The sequence below is a fragment of the Eurosta solidaginis genome, chromosome 1, assembly GCF_040869045.1.
Source record: "Eurosta solidaginis isolate ZX-2024a chromosome 1, ASM4086904v1, whole genome shotgun sequence".
NCBI lineage: Eukaryota > Metazoa > Arthropoda > Insecta > Diptera > Tephritidae > Eurosta > Eurosta solidaginis.
Genome location: NC_090319.1, coordinates 180649206 through 180661231, shown reverse-complemented (window position 1 = coordinate 180661231; position 12026 = coordinate 180649206). Strand labels below are relative to the sequence as shown.

Sequence of the window (12026 nt, the reverse complement as noted above, 5' to 3'; positions counted from 1 at the left end):
ACTTTCTAAATTTGTTTAAATACGCATTTTTAAAATCAAATTTCAAAATATAATAGATTCCAATTTTTTTGTTTTAAATATTTTTAACTTAAATATCTACAGAAATTATGACAAGATAATTTTAGTAGAAACAAAAGAGCGAAAAATATAAATAAAAATAAATCAAAAAACTCCCGCGAATATAAACAATTTCATGTACCGCAAGTGTAAGGTTTCCAAAATTAAGCGCTTATTATAATGTTTTCATGTTCCAGAATGGTTACGTTTTCAAAATCTGAATAGTGTCCCGTGTCTTTGCAGTGCGCAGCCAATGCTGTCTTGTTTTCTGGATTATTATTTCTCAATTTAATATTCGATTTGTGGGCGGAAAGCCTCGTCTTTAGTTTAAGACAAAGACTTAAGACTTTTTTTTGACAAAGTTTTTATTTTAAATTTTTACCCTTCGACTTTCACTTAGAAATTTTCCAATGTGTAACTATAACTGTTTTTTTTATTTTGCTCGGGCGCCAGTTGATTATTTGTTAAATGAAACAAATAATTTTTAGGTTTTGTAACGAACCCGGACACTGCGGAATGAAGACTCAACATTTGTGTTTAATTAATTGTTATTAAAATGATTTTTCATTCATTATTTGCAACAACAACAAAATAAGTAAATGCTGTTGCCGCCGTGGTGTGATGGTAGCGTGCTCCGCCTACCACACCGTATGCCCTGGGTTCACACCTCGGGAAAGCAACATCAAAATTTTAGAAATAAGGTTTTTCAATTAGAAGAAAATTTTTCTAAGCGGGGTCGCCCCTCGGCAGTGTTTGGCAAGCGCTCCGGGTGTATTTCTGCCATGAAAAGCTCTCAGTGAAAACTCATCTGCCTTGCAGATGCCGTTCGGAGTCGGCATAAAACATGTAGGTCCCGTCCGGCCGATTTGTAGGGAAAATCAATAGGAGCACGACGCAAATTGGAAGAGAAGCTCGGCCTTAGATCTCTTCGGAGGTTATCGCGCCTTACATTTATTTTTATTTATGTTGCCGTGCTTAAGTAAGCCAGACGCAAGCGTCAGCATTTTACCATAAGCAAAGGCATTGCAGCGCATGCGCGTGCAGTGGCTTTGTTTAGCCAGAATTTAGTCATGGAATTTGTGTTGCGAAACAGGTTATTGAGTTTGGATTATCAAAAATTATTAAGAATTTAGCTGTGTGAAATTCTGATTTGGCAAGTGCGCATAATTGATGTCAGCATTAATTTGTTTATAGGAAGGTAAATCGAATTTTAAATAATTTAAATGTTATGTCAGCATAAATATGTTTATGCCAACTAAATATGATTGCCGAAAGGTATGTAAGTAAATATGTAAATCATTATGTGATAGCCAAATATATTGTGTGTTAACAAGTGTACACAAGTAACAACCCGCGCTAAACAAAATTAAAAAGTGAGAAAATAATAAAGGCAATGGAAATGGTGGTTGCAATATTGTAATTACGTTTGGAATTGCACGCTAGAAATAGCAGCATGAAACCGAGAAGCTTGTGCTGAAGTTTTGTCGTTTTTCCCTTCTGCTATCTCTTCAAAAGCTTCGAATATTGCTGGCTGAAGTTCAATGTAGGTGGATAACGCTTCATGACATTGGCCTATCTTGTTGGACAGACGCTTTGCAATTATTGTCTTCGACTTTCTTTTTATACCTAGCTGTACTTGTACAAGGGTATGATAACTTTGATTGGATAACGATTGATTGTACAGGTATAAAGGAATCGAGATAGATATAGGCGTCCATATATCAAAATCATGAGTATCAAAAAAAATTTGAATGCAGCCATGTCCTTCCGTCCGTCCGTCTGTCCGTTAACACTATAACTTGAGTAAATATTGAGATTTGGTACACAAGATTATATGGACCCAGAATAGATTGGTATTAAAAATGAGCGAAATGGGATGATAACCACGCCCTTTTTTTATATATATAACATTTTGGAAAACACAAAAAAGCTGATTATTTAGTAGATAATACACCTAGAATGTTGAAATTTGACGTGTGGACTGATATTGAGACTCTTGATAAAAATCTGGAAAAAAAAATTTTAAATGGGCGTGGCACCTCTTTTACTATAAGGAATGCTTTGAAGAAAAATTTACGAAATCGATTAAGGACCACGCCCACTTTTATATCAAAGATTTTTAAAAGGTTCGTGGACGAATAAAATATGCTATGGTCCTGGCACCTCTCCTTTTATGACTAAGCAATTTTCTATGCTTCGGGAGCCATAACTCGAAGAAAAATTAGTTCAGAATAGAACTATATGTACATATATGTATTATTGCGCAGCCTTATAACACTATTAAGCACACAAAACAAACAACAACAGCATTTCAAGTGTACAGCTGGGTATGTAATGTTCGGTTTCACCCGAACTTAGATTTCCTTACTTGTTGCATAATCGAAATTATTTTCTGGAGAACGTTTTGCCTTTTTGGCCATCAGTAAAAATCAAAATAAATGCACCCTGCCGACATCATGTTACAATCAAATATACGATATAAAATAATGAAGTACGTTGAAGTAAGTTTCGTTGGTCCAACAAGACTACTGTCATTTTAAATTATTGCATTATACAATTTTCAAACACAATTGTGAGCCACAAATCACACACAGAAGATTGCGCATTCACGAGTTCAAAACTGCTTCGTTCTGCGCATCCACGTCACACTTCACTGCTTGAGCGAATCAAAGAAAAAGAGAAAAAAACAAGGGCTAATGGAAAATGACGTAAAAATTGCCCATAAAAAACAGTTGATCTTTTGTTCACATGCGCAATGGGCAATCTTGTTTGTGCGATTTGTGAGTCGCCATGATCAGTATTTTACGCTAAACATCGGGGAATACCCGATATAATATTGATTCACTATTGAAAACATTTTGCCTAAACACACTTGCTTACAAAGGTCATAAAGAAATTATTGAAGCTTTCTTGGAACGTGTAAGCCACAATAAATTGAGTGATTTTATTAATGCTAAAACAATAGTTACATCGTTCCAGTTACTACTGAAAATAGCTTTTTCGAATCTGTAGTGTTTGGTGCAATTTATAACATCAAGAATAAAGAAGGTAAAAAATATTTGCAGTTGAAGTTGGCGATTTTCATGTGTTGTAATGTAGATGAACCCACAAAAAAAATGTGAACATAAGTGTTTTGCGCGGATATAGTTTTGGTCTCCAAACCGGTGTTGGACCGACCCAGGGCAATTTTGTATAAGCGCGGCCAAAGGCCGCCAATCCACAAAGATGTTCTGCGCAAAAATACTATGGATCCCACCCCCGGTTTCGGAGGGACCCGCGGATCATTTTTCGGTTTTTCGGTAATGTCTTTTCAACGAGTTAAAATTTTTCTTTTCCGCCTTCGGATTATTAATACTGACGTCAAGACGCATCGTTTGACACCTCTCTCGATATTTTTGGGCGCATATTAGCAGTCGACCCCTCAACTAGACTTTTACCGAAATTAGTAGAAGAGCTGGGTAATTCTATACGACAGCATGACACTGCTAATACGCGTCCAAAAATATCGAGTGGTGTCAAAAGACGCGTATTGACCTCGACAACAATAATCCGAAGGCGGAAAAGAAAATGTTTATCTCTGTCCGGAGATATTTGCAGTTGTAGTTGGCGATTTTCATGTGTTGTAATGTTGGTGAACCCACAAAAAAAAATTGTGAACATAAGTGTTTTGTGCGGATATAGTTTTGGTCTCAAAACCGGTGTTGGACCCACCCAGGGTATTTTCTTATAAGCGCGGCCGAAGGCCGCCTACGCAGAAAGGTGTTCTGAGCAAAAATACTATGGATACCACTTCCGGTCTCGGAGGTACCAGCGGGTCTTTTTTCGGTTTTTCGTTAATATCTTTTGAACAAGTTAAAATTTTTACTTTTCGGATTATTAGTACTGATGCCAAGGCGCGTCGTTTGAAACCTCTCCCCATATTTTTGGACGCGTATTAGCAGTGTCAGTCTGTCGTAAAGAATTACCAAAAATACAAAAGTTGTACCCAGAGACGCGTTTTGGCCCCAGAATCTCGAGTCCGAAAGCATAAACCCGATATCTCTAATACTTTTCGAGATATTTTTAAAAGAAATTACAAGTTTTTATGTGATTGTTGTATTTTTGTTGTACACAGAAAAAAAATTGTGGGTGGAAGTGTTCTGCGCAGAAATACTGTGAATGGCGTAGCTGGTGTTGGACCGGCTAAGGGTTATTTTTGTAAAGCGTGGGCGAAGGCCGCCATTGCGGAAAGATGTTCCGGGCAGGAAAACTCTGCATCCGACCCCGGTTTCGGATGGACCCGGGGTAATTTTTCGGTTTTTTGCGGATATCTCGAGAAGTATCACAGATATCAGATTTACGCCTTCGGATTCGAGATATTGGGGCCAAAACGCTTCTCTGGGTACCACGTTTGAATTTTTAGCTATATTTTTAGCGCTCGACCGCGGTCCTAGAACATTACCGCTATTACTATACGCACGCATCCGAGCACGAAAATAGTAGTAAACATTCAAATATCACATGCATATTTATAAACACTTCCCGAAATTTTGTATTTTTTCGCAAAAGTTTTTGAAAATGGCTTGCATAGTTTTAATTACAATTTTAATGGAAGTAGAAAATAAATGATGAAACTTGTTAGTAAAATTTAGTGCTATTTTCGTGTTCGCAGCTGTCAGAGTGAAAATTATAGTTTTAAAAACTTAAAATTTTTCAGAAATGACAGAACCCGACAATCTTTTAAATCTGCTGAAGGTGTGGGGGCTGGAAAAAACCTTTTCTAAACTACAATTTTATATAAATTTTATATAAATGTACCTAGAAGCCGGCATTGGATGGGAAGAAATTGGACTTTTGACCGAATATGATCTGGACAATATTTTCCCTAATATTACGAATGTGGGCCCAAAGGCTAGGTTTCGGTCCAAATTGCGGCTACTGGAAAACGTGAGTAATAATAATAAAAATTGTGTCTTATAGAAATCGATACAGTTTTTATGAATTTCATATCAAACCCTTTAAAAAAAGCAGATTTTGAACCCGAACACCTCAGATTTTGATGAAATTTAATTAATAAATTTTTTTAGTGTGATAAATAATTTTTACAGTGTATGTTTTGAAAAGCCGTGCAGAATACCTTTCCAATGGTACTAAGATCTTTTAAATCTGTTAAGCCATTCCGTAGCTATCACAGCTCAAAAGTATCTATTACCATCATTTAAAAAAATTTAATTTCTAAAACTAAGGTTGTGTTTGTATAGGTAAAATGTACCTCTATGCGAAATTTCATCAAAATCTGAGGGGGTCGGGTTCAATGCATATCGGCTTTGATATAAAATTCATTTTTTATTAAATGTATTGCAAATAATTTGTCAGAATTCGCTGGGTTGTAAGTTGGAGTCTCCAATTCTTCGAAATTGCGGTCTTAATTCACAGGTGTTATTTTCATTGTCTGTATGTATACCTGTGATCACAAAAAAAGCAGTCAAAATTGTTGAAAAAAAGTATAAAAATCAATGTTGACTTTTACAAACTTCAAACTTTATTTATTCCTAGTAAAAATGTTTGAATTTTTATGAATATTGTCAAAAACGTCTAAGATTTCCTACTTTTTTCAAACACGTTTTAAAAATTAGTTCATTCAGTTTTCGGTACATAATTTGTTCAATTAAATAAAAAAATATAAGGCGCGATAACCTCCAATTTTCGTCGTGCTCCTCTTGATTTTCCCTACAAATTGGCCGGACCGGACCTACATGTTTTATGCCGACTCCGAACGGCATCTGCAAGGCAGATGAGTTTTCACTGAGAGCTTTTCATGGCAGAAATACACCCGGAGCGCTTGCCAAACACTGCCGAGGGGCGACCCCGCTTAGAAAAATTTTCTTCTAATTGAAAAACCTTATTTCTAAAATTTTGATGTTGCTTTGCCCGGGGTGCGAGCCCAGGGCATACGGTGTGATAGGCGGAGCACGCTACCATCATCACCACGGTGGCCGCCAATTTGTTGTTGTTTTGTTCAATTAATAACCAAAAAAATGTTTACAAATTAGGCCGTTCCCTATGTACACTTGAATATGATGCATTATGGTCAAAAAACTGCTACGTTGCATTATATTCCGCCCGGCAAAATAAACCTTTTTTAATGGATAGCTTTACTTATTTATACATCTATAAGGATTTGAGAGCTATTTTGATAAAAACACCGGCTGGTCAAGACGCTTTGGAATACTATGACAACAATAAAACACTAACGCCAAAACATCAACAAGACCTTGTGTAAAAACCTCTTGGAGCTTCGATAGCTTTGTGGTAAGTTCCCAAGGGGTTTTTGCGCTCGTTGAAAAAAGAGAAGAAAAAAAAAGGAAAAGAACACAGCAGATTAAATTCAGGAATTTAACAATTTAATAATTTTCACTTCAAAGCTAACTCACAATGTGTAGTTCAAAAGCTAATTCACAGTTTAATTAACTATATTCAAGTTAAGTTATACAAATGAAAAGAAATCTTACCTATAACAGGGCTGATGGCTGCAGTTGTCACGGAGGTTTCCAAAAAAGAAGTGAAAGAGTTTCTTTCTTATAAAACGCGTTCACCCCTCAATTCCGTCGAAAAGCGGTTTTGAGGGGTGATTGAACGAAAGTAAGTTAAATTGGAAAGTCGCGCACCAACACATACACATACGCCTGCACGGACATATGTAGCCGTTGGTGTTAGTGCGCGAAGGTAGATAGAAGCAAACACAGATAGGTTACAATAGGGTCACTATTGGCCGTGCTCATTCTTGGGTTTAGCTTGATGGCCTAAACATGCCGGCCCCCTTGCTAAAAGCAACATCGGGAGATTCCTGCGGACATCTTCCCTGATCAACTTAATACTAACTAATATATAAATGAACAAAATTGATTAGTGTCCCAATAAGCGCATCAGCATGGCGGTTTTTTGCTTGACACAGTAATTGGTATTTCGGTTCCATCCGTGAATCGTGGAGCTGTAGTAAAGAAAGAATAAACGTTAGGAAATAGTACGTGGTTGAGTTCAATTTTTGCACCTCTTCTCGCACGAATGGCACGTGAAGTTAGTTCGAGGGTTGAGGAAGATTTAGGAGCGGCATGCCCCAGACAAGAGCCAGCCAAATATACTGCTCTCCGCTAAAAAAAAAAGGGCCAAACGTAGATGGCAATGTGCCCGGCAGTATCAGCTCCGGATATATATCGGCTCCCAACACCAGACGAACCGGATCGGCGAGCTGCATATGGGTATACGGTGTTGCGACCGAGATGTCGACATTCGCGCTTGGACTCACACGGGCGTAGTTGGGAACGATCGTAGCGTGAATCGTGAGCCTACGGTTCTGCCCATGTTTACCCCTTATTCGCAAGAGGCACCCTCGTTGCGATCCGTAGTTTTCCTCGTCGAGGTGTAACTGTCGAGCCAGGTCGCGTGAAATTATCGAAGTTGTGGCGCACGCGTCGATGAGTGCGCGTATCAGGTGCAACCGCCCTCGCGCCTCGATTTTGATCACGGCAGGTGGCGATATTGATGTAAAGGGCCGAAGTGCTACGATCTCCCGCGTGATTTGCCCCGTTCTGAAGGCAGCTGGCAGTCGTCGAGAGTGTCGTTCCAGCTGGCCCTGCGAACCTATTCTCTCCAACTCGTATCCTTGACGGGGGCGGAAAGTCCGGGATTCCGCTCCTCGTGTATGCTGACGCCGGTTCTGGCTACGGAAAGTCCGTGATTCCGCTATGCCCTTGTAACGATATGAGCCCCGCTTCCTCGCTCTTTGATGAAGTTGGTGTGTAGTTGATGGGCGGAAAGTCCGTGATTCCGCTCCATCTTTGCGGCTTTCGTGTGCGAGTGGGGGCCGGAACTTCCTTGGTCCCGCTTCCTACTGGTGGCCAGGCGGAAAAGTCCTGATTCCGCTCCGGCTTCGTCCAAATCTCCTTCTTCTAGCTCGCGTGGCCCGCTGTCAGTTCCTATTTCTGATGCTTGAAGAAACAGAATGTGTTCGTCTTCGCTATCCATTTGAACGCTCCATGGCCTGATATCAACTTCCTGGGGCTCCGGATTGTCAGAAGCTCTGGTGCAACGTGGTGTGATGGTCCCCTTGGCACTGGTGACAACGTCCTTTGCTCGTGCAGTCGGCGGTGCGGTGTGCTACTGATAGGCAGTTGCCGCAGTACCGTCCTAATGCGGCTTCCCTTTGCCTTTCCTCGGGCGACTTGGCTCGGTAGGCCGGGCATAACCGGATCGGGAGTCGCTTGTCGCACAGGTGGCATGGTTTCGGGTACAAATCGGTTTAGGCGTTGCGCCCATATACGCCGCTAAATCTAACTATTCATTTCCACCCCTAAGTTTACATTTGTATAGTGTAATCAAAAAAAAATATTGTAAAGTGTGATAAATAAATTGTTAACCCCACTATAAGAAATCAGGTGTATTTGATCTGGGTGGTAATAGGATATTTTGGAGAAGATCATTTCTTTCAGGTTATAAATTCCCCTTTTTCGCCATAAAAAGTGTTAAGTCATCTTTTGGGAACATTTTAATAACCTGTGTTCAAATCCGTAAAACACGGCCCAAAAAAAAGAAAAATAAAAGAGAAAAGGTAAAAATAAGAATGTCATTGCGTTTTCCCGATTTTGCGCCGCCTTAGCATCTGGCAACACCATATGGTTTTTTGTAGTGTACATTGTGTTATTGTAAAGGTGGATTGTGTTACCCTTCAATGAATTTCCTGTCATTGATGAGAAAAAAACGAGGTACGCAACAGTTTATTTTTGCTTTTACACACAATACTAATTCTCATTTTCTTTCTTTTCCTTTCAGGTTGCATATTTGGAAAAAAGGTAAAAACATACCTATTTCAAATAATACTGTCAATATTGCTGCTTTTAGTTCTAGCGCTAGTAGCGTCGGTGCTTCTGCTGTTCCTGCTGTTAGTAAACCTAGTAGAAAGAAATCATATTTTTTTGGAGGCACGCATAAAGCGCTTTGTGGTAATTCGTCTACGACCACCACCACGAATACATCAACAAGTGGCTCTGATAATAAAGCAAGTGATAATAATAGTAGTGAACGTCTAATAACTAAAACCACTATGAATGCAAAAGAATTAACTTTAAGCTCTATGAAGCCGGATGAAGATATAGTAGGAGTAGGCAGTAATAAAATAAGGGCAGTACATTATGTATAGCTGATCCGGCAGTTGCCACACCAAATATTAATACAAATGGCAGGTGTGTATAATAGGCGCTCAACATGAGTATAAAATCTTGCAGTACAATCGTATTGAAACATTCATAATCCGGTAATATAACAATTAAAGCATGTGACTTTTCCAATTTATTTTTTTCAGTTTGGTTAGCATTGGCCATAACATCATCTTTATCAGAATCAGAATCATCTGTATCATCGACTTCACTTTCAACATGCCCTTGTCGTTTGCCATATTTGTTACGATACCAATTTAGAAGCTGTCGCATATTACATTGGCTACGACGCATTTGGTTACGCTCGCGGTGTTCGTGTTCTGTATCGTCCATCAACTCTGTTTGAATTGAAAGTTGTGTTTGTTGTTGATTCTATAAAATTATAAACCATTGTTTCAACAGCAGATTTCAAAGTGGCACAATCACGAGATTGCAGCATACAGACAGAAGCACACATTGTTTGTAAAAGTCGTTGTGTAAGTGTAGCAAATTGCTCCAAGTGATCAGGTTGATTCACACCAGTTAAAAGCGCGGCAGCAGGCACAATTTCCTCCATATCATATGTATCCATGCCACCATCGCTGCTGCATTAATTTTTTACATAGCTGACCACATCCTCTAGAGTTTTGGCATAACTTTGTGATTGAAGCTTGTCGATGTGCGTTTCCAGCTTATGCCAGGTATCCGCATATGTTGCATAAAATGGCTCGCCCGTTACTTGTTTTCTGATGGTGTTGGCATTATCGGACGTATGTTTTCGTTTAACACTGCCACTGCTTTTCCCAGTACCCCCACCAGTGCCTTTGAAGACGAAGCAGCCCTTGGACACTGAAATCGTCAGATCCATCTTGTTACGTTTATCGAAAACTCCTGCAAAGGGTTTTATGCGTAGAAAACTGCTACAGCAAATTTTAGCATACGTCTGCTTTGTGCTAGAAATAGTTTATTATATATATATTTTTTAACAGAAACCTATATAAATATGAAAGGTAAGCGTTTTGTTGTGGATGACATAGATAATGAGCAAGAGCAAGTGGATCCACAAATTCAAGCTCGTTTTACACGCGCTGTAGCGGAATTGCAATTTTTGGGTTATTTCAAAATGTCCAAACGAAAAACGGATCACGCTACTCGCTTAACGTGGTAGTTAATTTATGAATACATTTTTTTGAAATGTGTCTACTGATATAAACTGACAAGATAGATAGACGAAAAAGATATTTATATAAACATGAAAATAAGTATGCATAAGTAATTAAAATAAGTAGTTCCGCAAATGAAAGTGGTAGTGGTGGTGGTAGCGGCGCTAGTAGAGAGACAAAAAGTTCAACACTCGAGGCCATAGCTGCGCACGATGCAAAGCGTAAAATGCCAAAAACTACACGTGAACGTGATGAAGCAGCAAGCAATAATCAAACAAATGTACCAACAGATGCTTCTGGTTCTAGTGATTCAGAAGATAATAAAGTTCCATTTATTGCAACAGCTGAATGCTCATCAACACATGAAGGTCGTCAATTAGTACACACAATACTTCCAATTAATGTCGATCCGCTATTTAGCATGCTTTTTTCAAAATCAAAATTCTTTTTGGAATTTCAAGCAGCGCGTAAAACTGAAAATGTGGCTTTCAACGATTGGTTAACCAATAATGAAGACAAAAAGACACGTACTATTGATTTAACTGTGCAATTATTGGCTTCCGTGGGACCCAAAGTGTCTAAGGCTACTGAAAACCCAAGAGATGCGAGAATGTAGTAAACCGGGTGAATTGCATTCCATAGATGTAACTAGTGCTAATGCCGGCATTCCATATGCCGATAGTTTTAAAGTCTTAATGCACTATTGCCTTGTAAGAACTGTTGATGATCATACAATGCTGTCAGTGCACACTCAAGTCAAATATAAAAAATTAATATGGGGTGTTGTTAAAGGCTTTATTGAAAAGAATACATGGGCTGGTTTAGAAGAATACTATAATGCATTACAACAAGCATTACAAAGTGACACATGCAAACCACCTGCCAAAGCAAAATCACGTCGTACAAGACGGGGTATGACACAAGTACGCTCCACGCCAGAGGATATGCCCGAATCACAAATCAAGACGGAACCCATTGAAGTTGCAGTTGCAACTACTCGTCGCCCCACACCACGTCTCCCAGTTCCCACAGTGCATCAACCATTCATCGATACCGAGCCACAAAGTAAACACAAATGGCTATCGATCTTTGTGATATCTCTGCTGTGTTTCTTGATTATATTAAATATGATATTGCTATTTAAGTTTTGGTCATTGGAGGAGCGTATTGCGAATGATATGAGCCATCGCGCTCGCATCCCGAATTTGGCGCAATGGCAAGCATTGCCAAATTCAAATCCAGATTGGGTCGAGCTTTTACGTCAACAAGAAATCTTACATGAAACAGAGTTAAGAATATGGCACAAAGTATTGCAAACTGCGATTGAATTGTTGGAAAAGGTAAGAACTGTTTGTTAATTTATTTTTAATAATGGCAGTTTAACACAAGAAATTGCAAAAATTCATAAAGAGCTATAGTAACAGATATAGCTGCATTGTATTGTTAAATTCATATTTGTAAATACAGTCATACATAATACAAATGTACACAAATAAAAAGTTGCTGCAGTGCGCTTAAGGGAAATCTATTTTACACTGAGCAAAAAATACGCTTATCGTATAACAAAAAATGTATAAGGGTGATTCGAAAATCTTGATACAGAAAATTTGAATTATTTAGCGATCTCCAAAGTTAG

General features: G+C 38.8%; 1 pseudogene; it reads left to right on the top strand.

Moving 5' to 3' along the window:
* Positions 1 to 10230: 10230 nt before the first annotated feature.
* On the top strand, positions 10231 to 11903 carry LOC137238932 (protein Aster-B-like; annotated as a pseudogene).
* Positions 11904 to 12026: the final 123 nt, after the last annotated feature.